At 43.4% G+C, this 26,361-nt stretch overlaps 1 long non-coding RNA gene across 1 annotated transcript in view; it reads left to right on the forward strand.

Moving 5' to 3' along the window:
* The window catches only part of LOC118522898 (uncharacterized), a 650,767-nt gene that overhangs the window by 39,251 nt on the left and 585,155 nt on the right, over nt 1-26,361 (forward strand). Inside the window, exon 2 of the long non-coding RNA XR_013445856.1 lies at nt 8,233-8,318. This is a non-coding gene — a long non-coding RNA (uncharacterized LOC118522898). The remainder of the gene's footprint in view (nt 1-8,232; nt 8,319-26,361) is intronic.

The raw sequence follows: 26,361 nt of genomic DNA on the forward strand, positions 1-26,361 counted from the left end.
GTCCTCTGTATCACCAAACTCTGGTACTCCAGATCTGGTTCACTCACAGTGGTATTTGTAGCTTTTTGGTACACATTTAGTCTCAAACATACTTTCTGAGTACTCACCCTGTGCCAGACTCCGCCCTAGATGCTGCGGGGAATAATGTGCTTGAGAGCTTGGAATCTGGTTGAAAAAATGAACATGGACACCACAGATTATTCTACAAGGCAGCGTGAAATATGTGCTCAGATGGAGGCACAGCCATGGTGCATGGCAAAGGCTAAGGAGTGAGGGCTTCACTCCCTCTGGGGAGAGCTGTGAATCGTGAGGCTCTCAGGATCAAGCTCATGCATTGAATATAAGCTTCCATTTCATAACCGTCCAAGGGCGTGCAGCTGGGCAGGAGTTAAATCAAGTCTCTTTCATGTTAAGAGTGACTGATGTGGAGGGCACACGCTTACTGCGGAAATCTGAGGAAACATTCCAGACAGCCCATGCTGCTCTTCTAGTCACAAACCTCCACTTGTACTAGGAAATTATTTAGAAGGTGAAGAGCTGAAAAAAGGTGAACACATTTAGGTATTTCAAATATTTCTCAGGAAAAAAAAGCAGCCAATGCTTATCCTGTTATTAAAGGGAACTTCTGAAGCGACTACTGTTTGTCTACTGGTGTTTTCCATTATAACCCTATTTTAAGACGGTTGTAACTTGATTGTAAAAATTCTCTCTAGGTGAAAACTTGGCATACCAGAGCACTGCCTTTGAATAATGCCTGCCTTTTTTTTTTTTTAACCCCAATTTGGTTTCCATTAGCCAAGCTCTTTGAAAGTCACAAGAAGACAACAAAGCCCTTAGTATTAGAGAAAATTGATTCTTTCTATAGATGTTTGCAATCTTTTCTGCATGAAAGCTAAAAAAAAAAAAAAAAAATCAAACTTAATGCTCTCCTTAATGTACAAAACAAATAGCCAATTTTAGATAAGAAGTCTTTATGCATTACATCCAAAATTATAATACCGAAGCTATGTAGTGTCTATTAACGGAAAAAGTGTGTTTTTATTTTTTTAAGAACAGATGCAATTCTAAGAAACCGTCTTGCGGAAGTATAGCCCAATGTGTGGCACTAGCCCAGAAGTAGGCAGTAGTTCGGTTGTTTCTACTGAGTTAGAGGAACTGTATCAAGACAGTGAATTGTACTGTAAAACCCCCAGTGATAATCAGAGGCATTAATATTATTTGCTTCTAATCAATATATGCTTGGCATTAGGGTACAAAAGGAAACATAGAGGGGGACAGAGGATTTTCCACTCAAAGGACCATTGTGTGCCACGTGAGACCTTCGAGATAAGAAGCTGAAATGTGTTTTCTTGGTGACTTCAGTTTCCCCACGATTTTTTTCTGGAAGTGCTGAATGAAATTTTAGTGATTTAACGACGTAATCCTGGATATGCAGAAACAACCTCTTTAAATGCCTAAACAAAGAGAAAGCCATCTGGTCCACCACTGAAGGACGTGTTGGCTCTATTGTATTTAGAATGAGTGAGTGTGTGTATCTACAAAGTGGTGCCTTTCTAAAAACTGCTAAGGATAAATTTGATTATAGGCAATATTCAACTTGTTTCCTAGCTTTAGAATCTAACTGCTGAGTGGCTCAGTTGGTTAAGCGTCTGCCTTCAGCTCAGATCAGTATCTCAGGGTCCTGGGATCGAGCCCCGTGTCAGGCTCCCTGCTCACTGCTCAGTCAGGAGTTTACTTGTCCCTCTGCCTCTCCCCCAGCTTGTGCTCTCTCTCTCTTTTTCTCGCTCACTCTCTCTCTCAAATAAATAAAATCTTAAAAAAAAAAAAAGAAGAATCTAACTGCTGAGTAAGATGTGACTCTCTGTGCTGTGGTAACAGAGAAGAGCATTTTATTCATAACCTTGAAAGTGAAGGAGGTGAGAAGAAACATAGAGGAATGGAGAGCAGATTAGGGGTTGCCAGAGTATAAGGAGGAGGCTGGGGCAAAACGTGGGTGAGGCTATTAAATGGCAAGACAAGGGATTCTTGAGGTGATGGAAATGTTCTGTGTTTTGACTACATCACTGTCAATATTTTGGTTGTGACTTTGTACTTTAGTTTTGAAGATGTTATCATGGTGGGGGGACTGGGTAAAGGATGAATGGTATTTCTCTGTATTATTTCTTTTTATTAAGAAAGAAATTTTTAGGGGCACCTAGGTGGCTCAGTCGTTGGGCGTCTGCCTTCGGGTCAGGTCATGATCCCGGGGTCCTGGGATCGAGCCCCACATCGGGTTCCCTGCTTGGCGGGAAGCCTGCTTCTCCTTCTCCCACTCCCCCTGCTTGTGTTCCCTCTCTCACTGTGTCTCTCTCTGTCAAATAAACAAATAAAATCTTTTTTTAAAAAATTTTTTTATTGTTATGTTAATCCCCATACATTACATCATTAGTTTTAGATATTAAACAAATAAAATCTTTAAAAAAAAAAAGAAAGAAAGAAATTTTTAAAAGTTTTATTTATTTAAATAATCTCTACCCCTAACATGGGACTTGAATTCACGACCCTGAGATCAAGTTAAATGCTTTTCTGACTGAGCCTGCCAAGTGCCCCCCAAAAACAATTATTTTTCTGGCCTTAATGAAATAAAATTAACATATTACTATTAAATTCATCAAACAAGAAGGCCATTAGACTGAGATAGCTTTAATGCCTTAATAGCTCACATAAGCAAACCAAACCTAAGCCTGTAATGCCTCAAGATAAAGAAATTGAAATTGAAAGACAACTCATCACAAAAAGCCAGCTAGGCTTTCCCAAATGCTACCACTTAAACTCTAGCCAATCAAATAATTCTCTGGCTTTGCTTCCACATCTTCTCTATAAAAGTCTTTCTCCCAGCTCCCGCTGGTGGAGAGCTCCTGACTACTTCCGGTTTGGTGCTGCCCAATTGAAATAAATTTTTGCTCAAATAAACTTAAAAAAAAAAAAAGATGATAGTAGGAAGGGAAAAATGAAGGGGGGGATTCGGAGGGGGAGATGAACCATGAGAGACTATGGACTCTGAGAAACAAACTGACAGTTCTAGAGGGGAGGGTGGTGGGGGGATGGGTTAGCCTGGTGATGGGTATTAAGGAGGGCACGTATTGAATGGAGCACTGGGTGTTATACACAAACAATGAATCATGGAACACTATATCAAAAACTAATGATGTACTATATGGTAACTAACATAACATTAAAAAAAAAAAGTTTACTATGCCCCAATTTATCTTTTACCATGTAACACTGTGTAAGTTTTGTATCATGTGATGATTTGATACATGCATATCTGGCTAAAGGATTATCACAATAAGGTTAGTTAACATGTCACCTTATATAGTTGTCATGTTGTATGGGTGGGGTGAACGCTTCTCATTTCTACTCTCTTGGCAACTTTCAAATATACGATACAGCATTGTTAAGTGTAGTCACCGTGCTGTGTATAATATCCCTAGATCTTATTTATCTTATTTATTTTTTTACTTCTTATTTTTTTAGATTTATTTATATTTTTGAGAGAGAGAGAGCTCGAGAGTGGGGGCAGGGGCATAGGGAGAGAATCTTCAAGCAGACTCCCCGCCGAGCTCTGAACCCCACACAGGGCTCGATCTCATGACCCATGAGATCATCACCTGATCCAAAAACGAGAATTGGACGTTCAACCGACTGAGCCACAGAGGCACCCCTTATTTATCTTGTAAGTGAAGCTAGGTACCCTTTGTCCACCTTCCCCCATTTGCCCTATCCTCCACTTTGTATTATTTCTTACAACTTCATGTGAATCTGTAATTATACAAAAATAAAAAGTCTAGTTAAAAATAAATATATGTTTACTTGAACAGGACATATAATAAAAAGCAAGAATGGTAACATTGCATCTTGTGGAACAGGGGCTGGTAAGCTATGACCGACAGGCCAAGTCCGGCCCACTGCCTTTTTGTAAATCACCTTTTCCTGAAACACAGCTATGCTCAGTAACATACTTGCTCTCTATGGCTGTGTTTGTACCGCAGTGCCAAAACAATCATTGCAAGGGGGACTCAATGACTCACAAAGCCAAAAATATTTACTATCTTGCCCTGTACCAAAAGAAAAAGAAATTACTGACCCCTGATCTAGAATGTAAGCTTTACAAGAGCAAGGAAAGCATTTTGTCAGCGTGTTTATGACCATATGCGTGACACCCTGCCTTGCGTGTTGCGGTTGCAAAAGAATTATTTGCTGAATTATGGAAGCAACATATTATGAAAATGTGAGTTTGCTATGGAGAGAATGATTGAGAGAATTTAAAACACCAGTGTGGAATCATGACTGTATATTTTGCAAAGGCCAGGGAATTGGAAGACAAGGATGCCTGCTTTTTCCAGACTCATCAAGGAAGAGGGCTGCAGATCTCACATAAGCACCCAGTATCTATAGGAGACCGATGAAATGGAAAGAGTTTGTTTGTTTGTTTTAAAGATTTATTTATTTATTTACTTGAGAGAGAAAGAATGAGAGAGAGAGAGCACATGAGAGGGGGGAGGGTCAGAGGGAGAAGCAGACTCCCCGCAGAGCAGGGAGCCCGATGCGGGACTCGATCCCGGGACTCCAGGATCATGACCTGAGCTGAAGGCAGTTGCCTAACCAACTGAGCCACCCAGGCACCCGAAATGGAAAGAGTTTTAAAAGGCGTGAATTAACTGTGCGTAGGGTCTAGTGCAGTTCTAATTCACCATTATTCAGGCATGTTATTTCCTTTTAGGTGCATAACATTTAACAGTAGTTCGGTCTTGGAGGTATGCTTATAGTTAAGGCACTAAACCTGATAAATTTGTTCAGAAGATTTACATCTGTTTATGGGGAAGGCACCTTGTTATCTCATTAGACTGACATCTCGCTGGTTCACGAGAAAAGGTATTAAGAACGGAGTGAGAAAAGGCAAACATTTAAGTTGGCTGTAGTTTTGAAATCTTGATGATACCAAGGAAACTTTCCATTTAAATGGACTCTTTAGGATATATTCTGTAAGGTGAAAATGTCCGTTGGTAATAGAAGCTTGTTAATTGTTAGCAGAAAGTTGCCCTTCTCCAGGAGAGGGATAATTTTATCATACTGGAGTCTCAAGAATAATTTCTAGGGAATTTGGTTGGGATTGGGAGGATGAGAAGCAGAAGTGATGAAAGCAGATTTTGGAGCCAGGCAAAACTGGATTTGAATCTCAGGGTCAGGATCAATTTAATTATCCTTGCTTTGGCTCATCTGAAATGAGAAAACGATTTATCTCTCATAGGGGTGTTCTGAGGATTAAGTAAGGTTAGAGACTGCTTAGGACCAGGTATGAACTCACAGACACTGGTTCAGTGTTCACGCCCTTTCCTTGGACCAGAGCACAAAGGACATAGAGGTGAGAGAAGGGAGTGTCTTCCAGGTGACTGCAGAAGGGGATTCTGTCCCCCGAGGGAACTATCTTCTAGTTAATTCCCTGGGGAATATGACCACGGTTATTTGCCTTGTGCCTGAGCATGGTCGTGTGGTCTATCTAAATGATGGGTCTGAAGGATTGTTTTATTCACATAACATAGCTGCCTGATCCAAACAAACAAATAAAACCCTCTCTGTGGCGTAGCCAGTACATTGGACTCAAGAGAAGTTTCTGGTAAACTCTTGTTTGTCAATGCTGGCGTAAAATGAAGAGTGATGGCTGACCAGAGCCTGCGGAATGTGCTGGAATCCATCCCCCCACACTCCATTTTTGGCATTCTCTTTCAACCCACAGGCCAGTGGTGGCCCAAATTGCTTGATTAGAATGTTGTCTTTGGGAAATAACTTCTTGTTACAAAATCTTTATTGTGACAGGAGTCCTTTTCTCTTACCCAGTTAAAGAGGCAACACTAAAAAACGCTCTTCTTGGAGAGCCCGGGTTTTATCCTTTCCAACACACAGGCTTTGACCTTCAGCTGGTTCCTGCAGCAAGACCGGAGCTGCTGTTAGTTTTACAGACTGCCTGTCAATGACCGTGGCCATTTTCCGAATTCAGAATGTAGCAAAATTATGATGAAGCATGTTTACCGTGGATAGCAATTTATTATTGTACTATAACAATTTAAGGAGAAAATGTGACAACAAGAAAGGTAGACAGAAGGTGCTGTGACTATCTAGGGATTATTACCTTCCCTAAGCTAGGGGAAAATAATAAAGCACATTTCAGAATATTTTCTGGGTCCCCTCTGGATACCTAGCTACTCTGATAGCACACGCTCATCCAGGGATAACCCCCCTCAAGGAGCCACCGGGCAAGGCCAGGATGATACGTACTCCAGCTCTGCATTTTTAGGAAATCTTTTTAAATTATTAAATGCAGCCAGTATTCCCCCACCCCCCCATCTTCTTTTGTAGCTCTCTTTGTCATTTTTGTCATTTACAGGACCAAAAGTCACATTGCTAGGAAAATAATCCACCACCAAACTCCTGTTTTCTCTTCCCCAAACGGCCATCAGTTTCAATCTGAATTATTTTATTCACTTTACAAATGTTGGATATTATAGGAAGAAATAGAACTGAGGAATGGTGTACTTCCAGCTGGTATGTTAATTGGACACTGTTTATTCAACAACAGCATTAAGAATATAAAAACCTCATCACTAGTCTCCTCTGAAAAGCCTCTGAAAATAATAGCACTTATATAAAACTTAAGGCCTGAATGTTTCTTGTTTATGAGTAACATAGTATTAGCATATTAAAATCATTACTAACCAGTGTTGGAATATGTGTTCGGAAGCCTGTCGATGTGCTAATGGTGGTAGTCTTGGAAACTCCGCATCTGCCACAGGATTAATTACTCGCATAAAACATCATCATTTCCTTACATCTCCTATGAGCAGGAGCCACTGCTGGAGTGATTTACAGGCCTGAAGGATATACAAAGGAATGAACGGGAATGTTACCCAGTGGATGGAGAGATCGGCTCTTGATTCATATTAGAACAAGTTGAAGGACCTCAGTGGTTGGAACATTTGTTTCTCGAGGCCCACAGGCAATTAGAAAGACGTGTCTGGCACACACTCTGGAAAGCTAACTTTTAAATGGCCAAGACTGCCTTCCCCCAGAGGCCTTTGTGCAGGAGGAGAAAGGGGAGAGGTGAAGCCAGGTCACAGTGAACTTGGCCCCTCGGGGCAGGTGAACTAGTTGCTGTTGATCGATGGCAGGTTTTCTAGATCCTCCTACCCCCGGTGCCTTGCGGTCCAGCCCAAAGGTGACTTACAAGGTCCGTGCTGGTGTCTCTCCCTCTTACCACCATACTTTCCGCTTGACGTCGAGCTGATGGAGATTCCATTTGAGAAACAGAGGCAAAGAAAAGTAAAAGAATTTGAGAGACAATTTATGGTTTCCAATGAAAACTAGGAGATAATAGTTCACGGGCTGCAATGAAGATTGGCAAGGACACTTCAGCTCTTACGGGATAATTAGCACAAATGGGAGCAGGAGGTAACCTATGGCCTGTGGCCCCGAGCACCCCTCATTCCAGCCAAGCACCTTTGTCCTTCCAGAAACCACCTCCAGGACACGACGAATTGCCCACCCTGGTTTTGACTCTTCTCTGTTTCTAATATGAGAAAAACAAACCTTTCAAATGACACCAATCCTTGCGTTTAGAAAAGTCATCCCATTTATTGTTTCTACTTCATCTTTATTTTCCATAGACCTCTCTTTTGGGGGGACAGATTCCCACAATTGGCATTTGGGAGGTTAATGCTGTAGTAAGTGATGAAGGAGCCAAGACAATTTCCAAAGTCTTTCAGCATCATTATAATTAGAGAAGCAATTATAGTGAAGTTAGTGGTAATTTAAATCGATCAGCTGGATATCAGATGATGAGTTATTTGGAACTGGCAAATCTAATGAGTATCTACTTGGTGAGCCGACTTGCCTTTCAAAAAACAAAGATAAAACCTGGCCATCTGGTTGGCCAAACCCATGAGCCCATGAACCTATGGCAATGCTGTTTATGCAGGTGACACAAAGCCCTGGGTTTTTTCAGGAAGAATGACAGTGCAGGTACATTGTGTTCTGCCCTCCTTCCCTGATCCTCACTCCTACCATTACATTTCTGCTACTTTGAACATTTACATGCTACTCTTTGCCCAGAAGATCTTGGGAGAACCTACTAGAGCCTTATAGTGTATTCTTAGAGTGTCCACATTTTTATCTGTCTTGAATGTTCTTTTTCATTAGATCGATCCAGCCCAGTCCAGGGGCATTCTGATTTTCCAAGGACTTACATGAGCCTGTCCAGAATCATCTTGGCCCTAAGGATGGAGGTAATAAGAGGGAGGATGGGGAGATGGAGAGAATATATGTATGGTTGGAAGATTATGAATTGAACCTGAAGGTTTGGGTTGTTGTTTGATTGGAGAGCTGTGTTGAAACGTGAACTTTGTGGTTAAGTCATCAACATTTTCTACAGTTCAAGAGAACCAATGATCTTGAATTCTCCTAGGACTTTGGTTTGAATATGGTTGAAGTTAGAGCTATAGAGGGGGCTCACCAGGGATTGTAAAAAAAGAAAAAAAATGTCCCTTGGACCCTATTGCCCATGCATCATAACATTGCTGACCTTTTAAGGAGGTCAGCTTCTCCTTAAGACCTTAAAGTTTTGTCTTATTTAGGGTCCTTTGACATAAGCAATCTGCATCCCGGGTGATTTAATGTTGTCTCACTTCAGCTTTAAGGTTTAGGAAGCAATAGATCTCATTAATGTAATTTCTCAAGCCTTGAATAAAAATAAACTAATAAAAAGACCTAGCAGGAATTTCAGCTCCATTTCACATGCTCCTTTGTTAATTCCAGCTATAGGCTTATTGTAATAAGTAGAAATCATCTGAAGTTTACATCTTCTATCACATACTACTAGTCCTTCAAAATCCATGTACGTATTTTCACCAGAAGTGCTAAACCTTTGAGAGAAGCAGGTCTGACGATTGAGTGTCTGGCTGGAAATCATTTACTATCGATGGTCACCAGGCTCAAGATTGTATCGCTGAAATGACTTAGGAAGAAAAATCAATAATGCTCACATATTGTGCAGCCCTCTTAGAGGATCATCTGTTTTACCTCACAAAAGTATTCCTTGTTCCAGAGCATTCTTTTGAAATAAAAGAAGAAAAAAGGCAACCTAAATCATAGCTCATTTTCTCTTATGCCCTTATTTTATTTCTGGTTCCCTTTTTAAGGGGAGGAAAAAAACAAGTCTCATGGAGAAATAGATAGATAGGAGCAGATTCAAGTACAGTGGAAGGCCACTGTGGATGTGTTTGCATTATAATTCCAGTGCTCAGGTTTTCAACTGAGAAAAAAAATTTACCTGGGCATATTTAACATCTCAGTTTCCAAGTGGTTAGAGGAGAAATGGCTTTGTACCCACAGAATGGCTATAATGAGTGGAGGATTGACTTTGACTTTACATATGCATATGTGTACAAACAAACACACAAACACACAGGGCATAGTGGGTCACTATCGCTTCCATTCTCAGATAAGCTTTCACATTTTCATTGTTCCCTAAATTTATTTATTTATTTATTTATTTATTTATTTATTTGAGAGAGAGCGTTGCATGGAAGCATGCACGAGTAGGGGAGTGGGCAGAAGGAGAGGGAGTGGCAGTGCATTTCAAGCAGTCTCTGTGCTGAGTGCAGAACCCTATGCAGGGCTCATCTCAGGACCCGAGATCATGACCTGAGCCAAAACCAAGAGTTCGGACGCCCAACTGACTGAGCCACCCAGGAGCTGCCACTGTTCCCTAAATTTAATTCTTAAAAATGTATACTTCTGGTTCTGGAACAAATTCTAGAACAGGGTTCTGATGAAATGAGGTAGGAATGGGCCTGTCTCATTGGGCAGGGGGAACAAAATAACTCATTGGAATGTGCACTTGGAATCTGTCTGGAGCGCACATACACCAAAAGCTAGATGAAGGAGTCAGCTGGACCAGATTTCCCTTAGTTGCTCAGAAGGAGAAGCATAGAAGAACGGCCTGATCTCCAGATTGAATTGGAACTCTCCTTGGTGCTGAGATAGTACCTGAGGGAATGTTCCCCACATATTGTGGATCTAAGTCTGATGCGTTGCCCTAGAGCAGGAATTCCCATGCTGTGTTGTGGACCATGAGGGTGCAGGAGATTATTTTATGAGGAACAAGGACACGACATTAAATAAGTTTGAATTCATGAGAACATTATTCCTTTTGAGAGTTCTCATCTCTGGTACTTACCATCAGTGTTCATATGTCTGGGAGAACCCAGGTGACCTCATCTCCTACCACCTCTCTCTTCCTTGTCTCTTTAATGAGATGAAAGTTCTAGGTATGCTTATTCCTTGATCTAAATTTTACCAGCATATCTGATTGTTAGCTTTCAAGGATCTCAGCTCTTGTTTTCATTTGAGAGACCTAATACATACCCTGATAGAGAGCATGAAAGGATAATTCCATTCTACTCTTTGCTCTATTTTTGACACCACCATTTACCATTTGCTTCTGTTGAATCGTTCAGCTCAGTAATACTGAACTCACCTCACAGGGAGTCAGGGTAACTTTGACTTTCTTAAATGTGCTTTCAGCTATTGCTGCTTATCTATAATTTGTGATTTCTATTTCCAACTGATAACAGAAATGCCAGCGAAAATGGTATTGCTCTAATAGCTTCTTCCACCCTAAAAACAGGACAATTAAAGCACTACAGACTCTTCTGTTACAGTGCATGTTTATTTAATGTGAACTGGCTAAAACACAATTGGTAAACAGGGAATGATGTCAGTAAAATGCACCAGTCATGTGGATTTGCACAGAATTTTCCCAAGCCACATTAACGTTTGGAAATAATTAGAAGCAAGTTTTCTTACAAAGAGCAAGCTTTGGCCAGACATGAAGAACTCAAGAAAAAAAAATCCAAAAATCTTGTAGAACTGACCTCTTTTAGTGCTAGTAATGTCTGGCTTAGGGGGTTCAAAGATGGCTAACTTTTCAACGTGTTAAGCTATCTGAGGAAGTCAACAGCACAGAGAAAGAAGCTAAAAAGATATTTCCTACCATATTAAAACAAAGGATCTGATTTTCAGTTTTGATGAAACTGGTCTCTACTAGAAGCACATGCCTTGAAGGACTTTGATCTGAAGGCAGGAAGCTAGGGTCTCAGGTGTCAAACCCCAAATAATCTGCCAATTGAGGTACTGGATGCTCATGTCAGTGGCAAGTTAACTGTGCCCATATATCTGTGAGACTTATTAGTCTTTTTGTTAGGTCTGCAGTGACAAAGTTCCATAGATTTTGTCTCGATTTCCTCAACACTATTTTCTCTCAAAACCCTGTTATTTTTAGCATGGTTTTACAGAATGCCTGGTTATGGGACACATGGACATACAGTATCGCAGAAATGCTTGTAAGGGATCTTGAATAATTCAAATCAACATTCTTTTTTTAAAAAAATATTTTATTTATTTGAGAGAGAGAAAGTGAGCGAGAGAGAGAAGGAGCAGGGCTGAGGGAGAGGGAGAAGCAGACTTCCCACTGAACATGGAGCCCTATGTGGGACTCGATCCCAGGACCCTGGGATCATGACCTGAGCCAAAGGCAAATGCTTAACCCACTGAGCCACCCAGGCGCCCCTCAAATTAATAATCTTGGGCATGACTGTAACTTGTCTTTCACCAACACAGAAAGGGCAACCCAAGACAGCACTGTGTGGGAGGTGTTGCGGTGAGTCCAAGGGCCCCTGACACTCAGCGCGTGAAGTCACAAATGCGCACACACTAGCGATTTTGGTGGCTCTCTATTCTCCTTCCTGTCCTGCGGGACAGAGATGCTGCTGGTTTGCTTAAGATGATTGAGGAATCTTCCAGTCCAGGAGAGCTAGCCTTTATTCCTCTGCGCACTCCCTGCTTTGTTGGGGATCTAAGTCATCTCTCTAGTATTGTGCCTGGTGCATGGTCAGCACTGTTCTGTTTCTACCTGGACACATCAGAAATAAAAGATGTTGAAATACTGGCAACATGGAAAGTGGTGTGCATGCCCCTCAATTTATCTTTATAGTCTATATCTCGACTTCTGCAATAGGAAGAGAACCAGATTCTAGTTCCAACTCAGCCAGGACTGAGTTGTGTGACATCGGTCCATTGACGTCCCTCCCCTGGAGTTTGGCTGTCAGAAACTGCAAATGATAATAGTCTTTCCATCCCAATGTCCTTGCCCGGCCTGCCATGTGAAGTACTTGCCAGTTACGGTGTCCCTTGTTGTGAAGTCTCAGAATCACCACCATACTCAAGTCCCTCTTATGTGTTTGGCTTCACTGATCAGGCCAGTGATTGGTTCCCTATCCAGTGGCAGCTAACTCATAGGCTGGCCTGTGGCCTATCAGGGATGTGGCCTGTGGGCTTAGTCTAGTCCTTCCACACGAGCTAACCAGTTGGCTCTATCATGTGAGTAGTTTGAACTCTGGACTCCTAGAATTAGTTGCTGGTAGCAAGAGCAGGTGAACCAGGGAGAGTAGCTGTGTCATCTGCCCCCTCAGAGCCCTGGAATGGGGAACAGCAGAAGTCACCCACTGAGGGGACAAAATGGCTTGAAGGCTGGTGTTGCAATGAGTCTTAGCTGATATTCTAGTCTCTGAGAATTGGCAGGGCAGAATCCAAATGTTTGCTGACTTCCTAGCTTTCTGGATAATTTTGATGTCATGTTGTGTTTTATCGCCGCTTGGCTCAGTGCTGAGGATGGGGGGTAGGGGTGGAGCATTAGGGATAGTTGAGCCCAGGTGCATTCACATACTGGTGCAGGGACTTTCCACCTCACCTGTTTCTCAGGAGGGACACAATTTCCTGTCCTTCTTTGAGGGCTCATGAGTGTTGAGTTATTGGAACTTGGGTTAGCTTACTGGGATCAACAAAGTGTGGGGTAGCTTGGCATTGTTTGCCAAAGGGTCCCTGAAGATGTGCTGTCTACTGTCACAGCAAGGCTTTTGTGGGGAGCCTTGGGAAGGAGAGGTGGTACAGCTCTCTGGAGCAGGGAGCTGCATTGTTCAGGGTGGGGACCAGACTGTCTTGGGAGGCTGACCAGTTCCCGGTGACTGCAAGGTGCTGGTGGCAGCAGAAAGTTCAGGAAGGCCAGGCAACCTGATGTCAGTACCACCTCATGGTCCCTCTGAGCCCTGCCTCATTGGAGGCTTGCGTACGTCCCCTTCCTTTGGTTCACCACTCACCACCCCTCTCTCCCGCAGCCTTGGGAAGCCCGAGGTTATCTTGGTACAGTCATCAAGGAAGAGGTGCTAGCTCGGATTCCTCATGGTTTTGGTATATTTTGAGTCATGTCTGTTCCTCTTGCTGTAGGACACTAGAACCTCGAGACCTAATCCAGTCGGAGACTTCCTTCTTCTTTGCTTTTTTGCTGCCGCAACTCTTCCTGGAGGCAGTGAATGCCATGGGCCTCGCTGGCTGATGAGGACGAGTCAGGAGGGCAGGGTTGACAGGGTACCCTATAACGTAATGAAGAAAGGATAAAAGAACTTGGGTTAATTAACATGGGCAAGAAATCCCATGACCTTTTGGGGGTAACCTGAGCACATGTCTCTTCTGTGCATCTTGAAAGAGCCTAACGTATTTTGAGTCTTTATAGAGTAAAAAGTTTGCCCACCTCAGTAAGTGGGCAATCTATTTCAGGTAATGTGATAGGTTATAGTATATCTCTGTTAGTTGGGAGACCTTTGAAGTTTGTTAAGGTGTGACCTGTGTACTGCCGTGGAGACCATTAAAGCACTAAGATGTTGATCAAACAATACCTTGGGAAATTCCATTTATGAGGGATCCAAGGCTAACAATGAATGCAAGGAGCCAAACCAAAGAAAACACTTGGAAAAGAGCAAAATCAACAGGCTAGAATCTCCGATTTGAAGACTGAAAGCAACTGCTTGTTGCCTTGAAACCCCCACCAAGCTTTCTCTTGAACACACTCACTTAGAGGTGAAGTTCCTAATGAAGATGAACAATTGCAATCAAATGGAACCTGCAAGAGAGGACCTCAGGGCCAGGGGCCGTATTTACCGAAGAGGCTTTTAAAAATAACAAGAATAGATAATGAAAAAATCTTCCAGTTTTTGAGGAGTGCAGTTTTGATTATCTGGCCTATGTATTGCTTCTTTTGTAAGTAGTTGCCAGCAAATACACGTCTTTGGTGTTCTGTAGCTGGAGTCATGAAGTGTTTTGTGCAGGAATAGTAACAAGCCTCGTGTCAGAGCACGATGCGCAGCCAGTTGCTGTCCTTTCCCTGTGAAGAGCTCGGTCTGTGATAGTTCACAAGACACCACATTGCCCAGGAAGGTAGAATTATTTAAGGAGGTTATTATGCTGAGGACAAAGGACAAGGAGAAAAAGGTCATTTGCATTCCACAGTTTCTAACCAGGCAAAAATGCAAACACATGGAGGGTGCTACTAAAATGAAATGGGTCTAAAATGTATAGAAAGTCTCACTTGTGGTGCAGTCAGCCATCTCGATTAAATTTTGCACCCAAATTCTCTAGTAACTATGAAGCTGCGTTAGCTCTCTATTGATCAGTATCTTTCTTAAAATATTTTCCTTTAAGAAACAAGTGTGCATAATCGTATTTCACCATGAGCTCACACAGCTAATTGCCTGACACTACAGTTTTAAGTACATATCATTACATATAGTAGATTGTAACCAGTTAAGTGTGGGGGACACAACCGGTTCATTTTTGAATCTTTATGGTGTCTTACCCATAAGGGATCAGTAAATACTTGCTGATCTGACATTTTTTTTAAATTAATTCTCATGCAGTTCTTCTTTGTCTCCCCCAAAGTCTGTCATTAATTTAATTTAGTCAGTACTTACTAAACAGCTACTACACGCTCTGACAAGGACTGCATGATACATGTGGTGATCAGGCTATCACGGTGCATCTTTGTTAGGAGTTTAAGTTCATGTGGAGGGTGGCAGGCAGGCAGCATCCCCCCCTAACCCTGATCCTGGCATGCTGGCCCCTGCATTAGGCTTTGTACTATATGAAGCCCCCCAACTCTACCCACGGGCAGGGATTCCTGGGGCCAGGGAAACAATTCCCACCTTAAGCATATTGCACCTACCCTTTTCCAGGAAGTCCAAGCTGGGAATTTAGTGCCTCAATGGTTGAAACAGCTTCTCAGGCATGGATTGGCTTCTTCCAGATCCAGCCCCCAAGAGTAGACCACACTGACCCCATAAACTCTGCCAGGCCCATGGATTGGTTGGGGCAGTTAAGAAAGGAGATAGCAGTAGAACTTGGCTATATGGGCTCTGGAATCCAAATATATGTGTGGCTCCTCTCAGTTATGATAGAAACATGAATGGAAAGAAAGGAGAAAACAAACCCCAGTCCAGGGATTTCCATTTGTCATTCGGTCCTGATCCCACATCTATTAGGAGCATGTCTGCTTGCAGGTAGATAGATAACAACATGGAAATGGGGAAACATTGGATATTAATGGCATTCCCAGACTAGATTGCTCAAGGAAAGCTTCATGGAAGAATTAACTTGTAAGATAAGTACTAAAAAATGAGCAGGAAGAACAATGTTCTTGAGATAGGGAACATCAAGGTTAAGGAAAAGAATGTGGCTCATTGAAGGACGTGAATATTCAATATGGAGGTATCACAGAGCGTGTGTGTGTGTGTGTGTGTGTGTGTGTGTGTGTGTGTGTGTGTTTGTGTGTAGTAGATGGGCAAGTGGAGATAGAGAGGAATGATATACAAAAGGTAAGGAGATGAAGTTAAGAAAACTGGTTCAAGCTGGACCATGAAGACCTTGCTGGAAAGAGTTAGGGGTTTATCCTAAGGGCAGTCACTGAGGAGGTATTGATGGGTTCTAATCTGAGAGAGGGTGACAAATCAGATTCTCTCTCTCTGTCTAGCTTGTGGAGAATAGACTGCAGATAATGGTGGGCTGAGCTAGGGTGTGCAACACTGGTTAGAAGAGATGTGGATGGAGTCAAGAGATATATATAGGAGGTGAGTGTGGTAAGATTTTGTAATAAATTGAATGGGAGGTGCAAATAATAGGGACAGAAGGGTCAAGGGTGGTTTTAATTATCTGGATTAGATCACAGAGGTGTTGGTGACTTGAACGGTATGATCACTTAGTGTCTGGTCATCAGCTCCTTCTCCTGAATGGAGACTCTTACCCAGGTGTAATGGGAATGGGGCGAATGGACCCAAAGAGAGGCCCTTAAATGTCTCTTTTCCAGTATATCACCCTAATATGGCGTGTCACGAGAGACACGGAAATTCTTTATGCTTCCGTAGTTCAGTTCATGGGAGAAAACCACGGTTGAAGCAACCCCTGGCTGCCCTGTTGTTTCCAATATGGAATCCTAGATGACAGCCATGAAGACAGCCCCCGGGCCTGCTCTCCAGCTCCATGTGTGACCCAGCTGCCAACACCATGGCCATGTGGTTTCTTTGAGACCCAAGTCATGGAGAACCCAGTTAATGGCTACACTTAACATGTTGGCAAAACTGGTTCCATTTTCTTCCCTCTCTTTTGATGGAATAAACAAAGATGTGTCATTTTAATTTTTTCCTGAGTTTGAAAATGCATTCGCTTTAGGACTGGTACTCCATAGGTACATCCTACTTGGGCCCCAGACTGATTCAACCCCTCTCCCTCAGCCCCTTCATCTCCCTTTCTCAGCGTGCTTGCTCTCTCCCAGGACAGAAATGTTGGTCTCACTTGTCTTCCTGAAGGGCCTGGGATATTTTGATTCATCCTCAGCCTTTCCCCTGCACAGCGGCTGGCAGAGCCTATCTGTTCAGTGACTGTTGATATGAGCAAAAGGGGAGATGTATGGGGAAGGAAGCCATGCCATGCACAGCCTTGTCAGGAATAGACGCCAGTGGGTGTGATGTGTATGAGGGAAGTGGGGTCAGAGGCCAGAGGGGCTGCTCAGGGAAGAACAGAGGTGATGAGTAGTGAGGACTTTTGTAGGTCTCACTTGGAAGACAAATGGCATAGGCTGAGTTGGATTTTTCTAGAAACTGTAGCTTGAAGGGCATCAACTGATTGTGTCTTAAGGTTCCAGTCCTGGCATGGAAATCAGGAAGGGAGAGAAAGGCAGTAGGCAGTCCCTACCACAAGGGGTAGAACCAAATAGTATTATTTTAGCATTTATGGGAACATGGTTATTGCTACTTTGGACAAACATCTCTTTTCTATGTAGGAGCTTACAGAATGGGACTCTTGGGCAAAATGACAAATCTGTAGCATGATGTCTGACCCCATGGAGTCACTGGGGCAACCGGTCCTGCCCCACATCACAGTTGGTCCCCACTTCTCAGTGTCAATATATCCTCAAATCTCTTAGAGTCTCTTGAAATTAATTTCCATTCTTCTCTTTAACTGAACTTCCACGTGATGTGTTTTTTAGGCTTATTAGCTGAGCATGAAATTCCCATTTATTTTTAGTCCCCCAATTTGTCAATGAAATGCTTTCCTATGTCCAATTTCCACCCAGTAATAATATAGAAATCTCTACCAAGGAGCTATTTTTAGAATTGTTCTACTCACAGCTTTCGTAGTCATCTTTTAGACCAAAATTCCCTTCATCTTCTGAAACCTAGCCTACTGATATTTTTAATGTGTCTCGGCATATAGCCTGTGGGGAAAAAACAAGCTCAGATCCATGCAAATGTTCAGAAAATGGAGCATTTATCTTAGGAATGATGCCTTTATTAAAACAGAGATGGGGATTTTAAATGAAATGCCTACTTGTCCAATAACATTAAATTTTTATAATTCCTAGGTCAGGAATCCCCAGAAGGATTGGGGATGAGGAAGTTAGTTTTGATTTTCAGGAGAGAGCAGCAGTGAGGCAGAGGAGAGAGAGGGGCCAGTGATGATGAAATCCAATTGTGGAAAGTTCTACTCAGACCAAATTTCTTGCGGTTGCTTGCTCCCTGCTGGGAATCCTGGTAAATCTGAGAAGCCACATGGGATTGGCCATTGGCTAGATCCCTTACCAAAAAGGCCTCTTGATTTGCCCACAATTTCTGGTATATTCCCCAGGGCTGCCTGCTTTAGGCAAATGTCAGTGCTAACTTACATAGTTGCTTAGGAGGAATCTTGTGTGGAATGTTTCCTCAGGAAGGGAACACTGTGTATTTGAAGGGAAATTATTTGCATGTTAAAATGAATTCTTCCTTAATCTGGCGGAAGTAGTGAACCAACAATGAACTAATTGACTACGTTGTATTTCAAGAGGATGCAGATTGAGGATATCCTCTAGGACTGAAAGTAAGGGAAAACCACAAGACTAAAACAAAAAATTGTTTTGCCATAAAATTTACCATACAGTTTTATAACATAAAACTCTTTATAGCATAAAGAATAAGAGGAGTGGTTGAATTAATTCTGCATTATGCATATGAGAGGCACCAGGGTAAGATGTTAGTGTGACCAATAAAGACCTTCCCCTGCTAATGTCGTGTCTTGGGCTTTTGCCCATTTTCCTGCTATATCAGGAACACCACTTCTCTCCTTGTCCATCTGGTAAACCTTCACTCACCTATGAAGTGCTGCTCATTCTTCACTTCCTTAGGGGCACCAGTCCCTGGCCAGGTTCTTCTCTGTAGAAGTTGGCTGCTATCCTTTTGACTCTGAGGGTGCGTCTCTGTTGATGTACCGTACACCTTATGGTGGCAATGTATCAAATCTTTGTGTATTTCACTTAAGTGGGGATTGGATTTTATGATTATATTCTGTTTTATAACTACCCTGCAATGCAGCACAGAACCTGGAAACTGGTAAGAGTTATGTAAGAGGTGTTTTTTTTGGGGGGGGGATGGAAATAAACAGACATTTACTGCATAAGTATTACAAAGGAGGCAGAGAGGGAGCTGTATAAAATATTAGGTAAGATTTCAGTCCCTTTTGAGCTCAGAATCTAGAGTGGCAAGACAGAGGCATTTGGAAATGTAAGTGAACAATGCAAGGCCATGAATGGTAGAAGGCAAGAGGGATGACTTCCAGGCCACAAATACTGATGTGACAGAGATTGGCATTCCTCCGAGGCTGGCCTAACAAGCAAATCCTTGAAGCAATTTCCCCCGAGAAAAGTCATCTGTCTCTTTCTTCTGAATTATAAAATTAGTTTATATATCTTTCATGATGCTCATCCCATTCTACATTGTCATACAGATATTTGTGTCATGTGTCATCTTTTCTTCCTTGCTAGAGTAAATTTTAGTCATTTAAAAAAAAGTATCCTGCAGTGCAGAGTTTAGCCTTGTGTTAAGGATATGGTAGGTGCTCAAGTGTGCTCTATTGAATGAATAAAATACTAGCTGTGGAGAGTGACTGCTCCATGAATTCAAGGATAGGAAGGTTCATGGCCTGTTCTTTTGGTCCTTGAATGCTTGGAGAAAGAGAAGGAATTGAGCTGTATTTTGAAATGAAGAGTAGATTTGCATAGATGCACTCAGGGGAGGCATTCTTTCTTTAGAAAGAATGGTCTGTGTGAAGGTTTAGAAAGAGAGAGCTGCAAAGACATATTTGGGGGGAAGTGAGTAGAAGGACCCACAAGGAGAAGAGCATGGATGGTGTGCGCAAGGTGGAGGGTCGATGGCCTAGGACCATTCTGTCTTTTCTGTGTTTGGTGGAGGCTGCCTCTCTTTGCCTGACTTCCCTGGTTAGCTCCTCAGTCCTGCAGATACCACAATGGTGGCCATGACTTGTGCCCACCATCACTCCCGAGCTGTGGCAGATGGAGTAGGATGAGAAGGAATGGGAGAGGACAGAGGAGACAACAAGGATATGGGAAGGAGAGAATAAATAGATAAGTAAGGAAAAGGTCTGGTTCACAGAATTATAGGATCCAGAGTGTTTTCCAGCTAATCTGGCAATAGTAATGGCCTGACATTCTGAGGTTAATTGTAAATTGATGGAGTTAGCGAACTAGATAGTTTCCAAAATTATGAGTGTTTTTTTTTCTTGTTTGTGTAGATCCAGCACAACATCAAATTTATATCCTCTTTCTTCTATGTAAAGTAGTTTGCTGCGTTAGCAAAAAAAAAAAAAAAAAAAAAAAGACTCACTTAAAATCGTGCTATGGTGAGTTGTTTGTGAAACCGTTAGTTTCTTCTCTGGTGTTTTGACAAAAATGAAAGGGACTGTGTGTTTCACATTCTTTGATTTCTTAACACAAATGGAGTGTACGATGGTGGAGTTCAACACCATGACTGTGTTAGGGGCAAACAGTCGAAATCGGTGGCCGTAAAATAATAGTGGGGGTTTCTCTGTAGGTAAAACAGTGGTAATTGTATCCATCACTTGAGGGCAGAAAGAGATTGTACACAGGGTCAGGAGAGCAGTCTGCTGGCCACAAACCTCATGGCATCATTGGGAGGTGCTTTTAAGCCTGTTTCCCCTCCTTTGAAGCCGGAAGTTATTGGCTACCGCCAGAGGCCTGTTACGACCATGTGGGGATCAAAAGCCCGACCAGGGGTGGGAAATCCTTTGTTCCTGGCTCTCTCATAATAGCTTTTTCCTTTTCTTTGACTGAGAGAAGCAAGTCAAATAGGATTATCCTAATGGAACAGAAGTGTTTTATATAAAAAGTTCAAAAACGAAATCCAAACAAATTCCAATGTCTTTCATTTACTGAATGCTGTTTTTATTACCACACCAAGATGGAAAATGTGCTGGTGGCAAGTGGGCCATTTTCTGAGGCTCTAAGGAAACTGTCCTTTCTCAAATTATGAACGATTTACAAGCCAACGTAATGGTCCTTTAAACCACAGTAAATAAGTAAAACAAAAAAAAATTTTTTCCCCCCCAATTCAAAGCCCTTAAAAGTACAAGCTTCAAAGACTGGCTTCGCCTCAAATTACTTTACTACAACTCCACTTGTTCCAACTGTTGCAGAACTGCAAACCATATGCCTGAAAATGAGAATACAGATACCCTTAAACGACACCTTGAGGGTATAATAAAGTGCAATATAGTTGCAAAAAGCACAACACAGTCATTTAAAAAATAGAAGCGCAACAGTAAAGTAATAAAACAATGAGAGACGAGTTATTTTCTGGGCACCATTGTTTTAAAGAGGACCCATCACACAGTTAAATAACACTAGCCTCCTCATTGTCAGGCATCTGGCTGACGTGGATTCCGAGTGCAAGACAGCTTTCCAACAGTTCCCTCTTGTCTGCGTGGCTGTGAAGACCACGCTGGTGGGGACCGGAAGTTTGAGTGGTTCTGTGAATGGGTGAGACTCGATTCTGGAAAAATGAATGGGATTCTTAGATGCCTGATACATTGCACACGAGGGCAAGTTACAAAGCCGGGGAAAAAACAAATAGTTCCACTGTGGCATTTTAGCATTTCTTCCTTGTCGGGTGAGCTCTCGTTTGGCCATTTTTAAGCACAGGATAGATCTAGGCGATCTGGGGGTAGAGGTTGGGTGGGGTGGGGGGCTTCCTTCAGCATCGGAGTCCAGCAGTGTGTGCTGGTGAACATCCTCCGGAGAGTCTGGAGGTCTCTTGGGCTCGCGGAGAGCCGGTTTGCAGGGCAGAGGAGTAATTACGGCAATCTACCCTTTCAATTAAAATTTGGCTGGGTGGCTGGCTGCTGGTTTCAATCATTTTTTTCAGTCCTTGAGAGACAAAGTGAGGAATGGGTAGATGGTTAGATGCATTGAGGCAATAACAGGAGCAGTAAATGGGGGAGTTGCCAGGAGGGACCAGGGATGCGCCGTTGGGGTAAAATTAATGTGGGTAAAATTAATGTGGGGCAACATTAGCAGGAGCCACCATTCCTTTCCTGCTTCAGACACGGGACACACACTTCAGGTCCATTGCTGGGTTCGGGTTGGGCCATGTGGTATGTTAAATGGTAATTTGCAACTTGAAAAATCAGCCATTTCACACAAAAACCTGCCTTTTGATGATCTTGAAATCTGGCACGTGAGAGCCCACGGGACAGCGATGGCAGCTGAGGTTCAGGCACGGCTGCCCCTTTCAGATGAGGTGCATATTCCCTTCGGTTCTTGGCTTCTGAGATTTGGAGTCCCACCTTTTCAAAACTGCTTCCTTCATTAGAAAGAAAAAGAGCTGAGGGCGCCTGGGTGGCTCAGTTGGTTAAGCGACTGCCTTCGGCTCAGGTCATGATCCTGGAGTCCCGGGATCGAGTCCCGCATCGGGCTCCCTGCTCAGCGGGGAGTCTGCTTCTCCCTCTGACCCTCTCCCATCTCATGCTCTCTCTCTGTCTCATTCTCTCTCTCAAATAAATAAATAAAATCTTTAAAAAAAAAAAAAAAAAAAGAAAGAAAAAGAGCTGATATTTATTGATGCCAGGTCTTGGGCTAATTCCATGACATATGGGAACATATTTGACCCTCATGACAGTCTCATGAGGTAGATCCCACCATCCACATTTTATGGATAAAGAAATGGAGGCAAAGGCACCCGAAGTAACTTTCACCCCCCCATTGCTCGCACCTCCAGAGACTGCACCGTCACTCATCGCAGCAGAAGGAGACATCCACGAATCAGCCACATGCTGTTATCAGTTCTCATTTTACTGTAGTTTTTCTTTTTTAAAATTTATTTATTTTAGAGAGAGAGAGAGAACGAGCGAGCCTGAGTGCAAGTGGGGGAGGGGCAGAAGGAGAGGGAGAGAAGCAGACTCCCGCCTGAGCGGGGAGCCCGATGTGGGGCTCGATCCCAGGATCCTGGGATCATGACCTGAGCTGAAGGCAGACGCTTAACCGACTGAGCTACCCAGGAACACCTGTAGCTTTTCACTTTAAACCTTCAGTCCTATAATTTGGTGGAAATCAAAGTCAGGTGGACATCACATGCCACAGATGGGCCAAAGATACTAAGCCTGGGTCAGCGGGTCCTGAACAGCAGCTGTGTCTGTTAAGAACTCCTTCTGAGGAGGGGCACCTGGGTGGCTCAGTCGGTTAAGTGGCCGACTCTTGATTTAGGCTCAGGTCCTGATCTGGGGGTCCTGGGTTCGAGCCCCACCACAGGCTCCATGCTGGGGGGGAGTCTCCTTCCCTCTGCCCCTCCCCCTGTGCACGCAGGTGTGCAGGCTCTCTCAGATAAATAAATCTTTAAGAAAAGAGAGAAAAGAACCACTTCTTGGGATATGTGGGGTAGGACACATCCCACCATTTTTTCCAACGTCAATGCCATCTTAATATTAGTAACGCTAGGCTACAATGAATAGCTAAGACACACTTGAAATGGAAAAGTAAGCACAAAATGTCAGCTGCTAATGGCTTTCAGGGTAGGAAGGCATTTGGACACGAGCAGTGGTGTTCTGTTCTCGCCTTGTGTTGTGGCTTATACATTTAATGTATATATAAAATGGACATTATATTGTGAAAGAAGTAGAGAACAAGGAAGAGTGCCAGTTGGTGAGGGACTGTGTGTGTGTGTGTGTGTGTGTGTGACTGAAGGCATCCCCCGTCTCCAAATCCATGTTGAAGCGCTATCCCCGCACTGTGATGGCATTTGGAAGTAGGGTGTATGGGAGGTGATTAGGTTTGGAAGAGTCATGAGGGCGGGTCATGAGATGAGCGCCCTTGTGAGAAGAGACTCCTGAGGGATACCCCTTTGCCAGGTGAGGACACATGAAGAAGGCAGCTGTGTGCAAGCCAGGAAGAGAGTCCCCAGGGTCTCAATCAGCTGGTACCTTGATCTTCAAGGAGCCAGCAGAGGTTAGTCAACGACCTTGATTCCAGACTTTCGGCCTGCAGGACAGTGAGGGATACATCTCTGTTGTTTTAAGCCATCACGTTGTTCAAGGCACCACACGCTGGGCCTCCATCTAAGCTGTCCTTGGGAAACCGTGGTGGTAGATGAGGGAGAAGCACAGGAAGGTTGTGGAGTGTGGGGGAGAGATCGGCCAAACTCCCATCCCTCTAGCTGCTGCTCCGGACGGAAGCAAGAATGGGGGGGCCGGGGAAGCGGGCAGCTTGGAAGCACCGTGGGAGTCCACACAAGAGTCGGTGTGGTCCCTGATGGTGCGACTAGAGATAGACAGAGCCTTACGTTTAGGAGGAAATACTGGCAGGGCTTGGTGACGATGTTGCGTTGGGTGCCACTGAGGGCGGGAGATGGTGAGAAAGCAGGAGAAGGCTGGGATTTGTGACGTTAGCCTCCCTGGGATGATGGCAACGGCAGCCGCACCTCCAGAAACAGAGACTGTAGGAGAAGAAGTGGGATCGGGAGGAAATACGAGGGGGTCAGTTGTTGATACATTGACCTTGAAGCGCCCATGGGCCATACATGTACATAAGACCTCTAAGCTCACTCGCTCTTTCTCTCATTCATTCATTCATCTTCCTTAGAGATCTTGAGAGGCTATCAGATGAAGGTTCCAAGGTGATACCAGGAGGGTGGTTGAGCCACTAGCCTGGGAGTATGTTTTAGTTAAGAAAAGCAATGTGTCTCCCGCTTTGTTTATCCTTTTTGTTCATCCTCCTTTTTTTTTTTTTTTAAGATTTTATTTATTTATTTGACAGAGACACAGTGAGAGAGGGAACACAAGCAGGGGGAGTGGGAGAGGGAGAAGCAGGCCTCTCGCCGAGCAGGGAGCCCGATGCGGGGCTCGATCCCAGGACCTGAGCCAAAGGCAGACGCTTAACGACTGAGCCACCCAGGCGCCCCATGTTCGTCCTTCTTTTAATTGTGTAGAAAGCAAGCACATACCTTGGGGGGAAAAGTATGACTAAGTTTTATAAGCAACATTGGTCACTTTTGCCTTCTTAGTGTCCTTCACTTCCTCTGACCACAGCACCCCAATTTTGGGTTGTAGAATTACTCTGTCCATTCTCACCCCCAATCACCGCGTGCCAGGAGCCCCTGGGTCACCACAGTATGTCACTCAGAGCGTTGGACCTTGCTGGCTACAGTGGCTAGTTTGTGAAGGTCATGTGACCTGAGACAGGCCAGTGACAGTTTTGGCTGGGACCTTTTCCTGGAGTTAACATGAAAGAGATCCAGGTAGTAGGTGGGCTGTTCCGCTGAGAGCGTATAACTGGGACCACAGGAGGGCATCCCTGCCATGACACAGGAGATCTTTTCAGAGATTGAAGGGGATGTAGAGGAAAGCAGACCTGAGAGACGAACAGGCAGGTTCCCGATGGCTTTGAGCCTCCAAATCCCCTTTTGCCTGAAGCCGGTGTGAGGTGGCATTTCTCTTGCAACTGAAAAGGGTGCTGATTAACACATCAGTAATATATAGCTTTCCGCTAGCTGCTGGTGCCGGAGTGGATTTCTTTAGCAGCGAAAATTCTGCACATCAGCACACTCAGGATTATGTATTGAAGAGAGGAACATCAAACCAAGTTGTCAGGGCCCTGGTGTGAGGAAGGCCAGTATCTTTTCCAGAGAAAAGGAAAGCTGTCATGGCAGAGGCAAATAAAATGCCGTTGTTTTTTTTTTTTTCCTTTCCTGCTAAGTTTGGCACTATTTCCCTTGACAGAAAGTTACAAAATGATTCTTTTCAAGGCTACAATTACTAATTGGTCTGCCTGGGAAAAATTGCTTCAAGTACCTCTACAACTTCATTACTGTCAGGCTCTCTTTCTTATCTCTGGCAAAAACAGCCCATTGGAAATGTGTGGGTGCACATTTTAAAGCTATCGCTGAAAAGTTCGATGCTTGTATGTGTATTATTTCGTTGTGCTTCGAGCTATTTCCTCTAGAACTGGCTAATTAATGTTGATTTTCCCCCTGCTATGACAGTACTGTTTGATTAGACATTTGACTTTGAAAGTGGCTAGCTAGGATCTCTTTTAGCTTTGCATTGTAACCTGTTGTGCAGGATTAAGCATTAAAAACATGGTGCCAATGACATGTTTTTCTTATATCAGTAAAATGGAAACTGTCAAATTAAGAATGTGTCGTTGGCTTTGGAACCTTTAGAAACTAATCCTCTCCTATTGTCAAAATAAGAATGCGTTGGACTGATTCCAATATTGCTATATAATTTCTGCTCTGTTCCTGGGAGATGTATATGTGTGTGTAATTAACAAGAACGTCACCCCATTAAATCAATCTACTTCGGTGGTGAAAAAAAGAAGGCCTTTAGAAATAGAGAAGCAATCTCAAGATTTAAATTTATAAACCAAAGTAGAATGTATTAAAAAAAAAAAAGATTCCAGGGGCGCCTGGGTGGCTCGGTTGTTGGGCGTCTGCCTTTGGCTCGGGTTGTGGTCCTGGGGTCCTGGGATCGAGCCCCGCATTGGACTTCTCCCTCTCCCACTTCCCCTGCTTGTGTTCCCTCTCTTGCTGTGTCTCTGTCTGTCAAGTGGGT

The sequence above is a fragment of the Halichoerus grypus genome, chromosome 2 (genome assembly GCF_964656455.1).
Source record: "Halichoerus grypus chromosome 2, mHalGry1.hap1.1, whole genome shotgun sequence".
Taxonomy (NCBI): Eukaryota; Metazoa; Chordata; class Mammalia; order Carnivora; family Phocidae; genus Halichoerus; species Halichoerus grypus.